Here is a 2342-nt window from a genome sequence, read left to right as displayed (position 1 = left end):
TTGGTTTGGTTTTTGGTTATGCCACTTGAACTGTGAGCCTAGGAACCATCCCATAGCCCTTCAGCTCAAGACAAGTGCTCTACATTGTGAGCTAAAGCACCAATTCTGGTTTTCTGGTTTTTATTGGAGATAAGTGTCTCACAGACATTGCTGCCCAGGCTGACTTTGGACTGCGATCCTCAGGTTTCAGCCTTTTGAATAGATAGGATTAAAGACATGAGGTACCAGCACCCAGCTTGCATTTCTTTTCTTTTATGTCCCAGCCTTGGGGCTTGTACTCAGTGCGTGGATACTGTCCCTAAATTTTTGCTCCAAACTAGCACCCTAGTACTGGAGCCACAATTCCACATTCGGCTTTTATTATGTATGTGGTACTGAGGACTTGAACCAGAGCTTCATACATGTTAGGTAAGTACTCTACCACTGTTGCGGGACAGCCACAACACCAACAGTGCTCTGGAAGGGCAATGGGATGATAATGGAACAGACTGAGAGAAGGCCAATGATGAATCTCTCTTTATTCCAGCTATAACCTTAGCTATAGACACTTTCCAGATTGGTCCAGTGCTTGCATCACATTGTTCTAGTACTCACTGAGTCAACAAGTGCATACCATATGCATCTTTCCTCATTCTAGTTCAACCTTTGTCCAACAAACTCCTAGAGGTAAGGCCCTAGGCCCAGAAGCTAAAAGGAACACTCCCTCCTACAAAAAGGACAAGTACTTATAGCCCTGAAGGTTGGAGTCCATGGTTGTGGAGCTTTTGCTCACACCTTGCCAGCTCCTGGCACCTCTGGGTCTGCACCACTTCCCCCTTTTTCATTTTGTAAATTGAGCAAGTGTCTATCAGCCTGAACCTGGAAAATCGGCAGATCATCCATCTCAGGAAGAATGGAAGAAAAAAAAATACCAAAACAATAAACAGGAAAATGCCTAAGAAATAGCAAAAAGAGTGCTATTTCCCCAGGCGAATCCCTGCAGGTAATGGAGAACTGATACAGCTAAGCCTGCATGGTGGAGCGACCAATACCAGATATCTGACCCTGAAGCTGCATAATGCCTAAGTTTAAATGATCACAGGGCAACATTCCTCAAATATGTCACTGGATATTGGTACAAGTCATATTTCCATCATATTTAAGAGGAGTAACACAGATGTACTGACAATTAGCATGACACATCATTTTTAACTGGCTCTTTAGCAGGTTTATGTGATCATCAACATACATCATTGCTGTTTCCAAATCATAAAACATATCGCAATCATTTTATCTACTCCCACCTGAATATCAAGGGTACCATGAACATTTCAAACTAAAGTATTAACATGCTTTTCTGTATATATGGTTTCTACAAGGATCACAGGAGAAGCAGTAGCACTAGCAATAAGAGTCTGGGTAGCAATCATGTGGGCAACTAATATTCCCCAAAATCGGCAGCAATGGCTAAGAGTCCCCTGAACCTCAATAGCAAACCGAGACTCAAACTTATTATACCATGGTTCTATCAACTGAACATGCAATGTAAGTTAAGGGGATTGCATAGTAAGCTAGGATTACTCATGCAGTTAGTGAGAACATAATTGTTCCTGCAAGAGGCATGAAACACCACCCCACCCTGGAAAACCATACCCAGCCCAAGTACTAGCATGTATGGATACATAACACAAGCTTGCACAGTAAATGATACAAAACCATGAAACAGGACAGGTCTCTGAAACAGAGGAATGGGATGGTGAGAGGCATTAGTTCAAATAGGCCTCATGGCAGCAGTCAGGATCAAGTTGTCAGGGTGAGCTTGTCCACACAAACTGACAAACATGGGAGCCAGCAAGCTACCACTGATCACATCACTCCTCTGAGACCAGTCCTACCTTACATACTGGGAGACTCCTACCACCAGACCAGTGGACAAGATGTGAAATCCACAGGCCCTCCAGGGTGATGGATCATCACAACCATGGGAATCGCTGGGCATAGTGGAACCCAAGAGGGATGCACCACATCTCCTGCCAAAGGAATTCTACAAGTGTTATGCATAAGCTCCATCTTTTTCCCTTGGTTCACCTTTTCCTCCAGAGGAAGTCAGAACCATAATCTATCCCTGAATACCTTACCATACTTGTACCTTCTACCTCCGGATCTGCAATAGTCAATAACTGTGATCAATGAAGTAAAGGATATATTATTTTTATAGTAATGAGACTTACGTCTGTGAGCAATGAACAATTCAAAAATAATGTAGGAAGTAAATTCTATTTATACTAGTACAATAAACATAAAACTTAGAAATGAATGTCTGAAAAATGTAACCAAGAACAATGACAACTATGGGACACAGC

Source organism: Dipodomys spectabilis, unplaced genomic scaffold, assembly GCF_019054845.1.
Source record: "Dipodomys spectabilis isolate Male_0828 unplaced genomic scaffold, ASM1905484v1 ptg000227l, whole genome shotgun sequence".
Taxonomy (NCBI): domain Eukaryota; kingdom Metazoa; phylum Chordata; class Mammalia; order Rodentia; family Heteromyidae; genus Dipodomys; species Dipodomys spectabilis.
The sequence above is the reverse complement of the archived record's forward strand: the minus strand, read 5'-3'. Positions refer to the sequence as shown.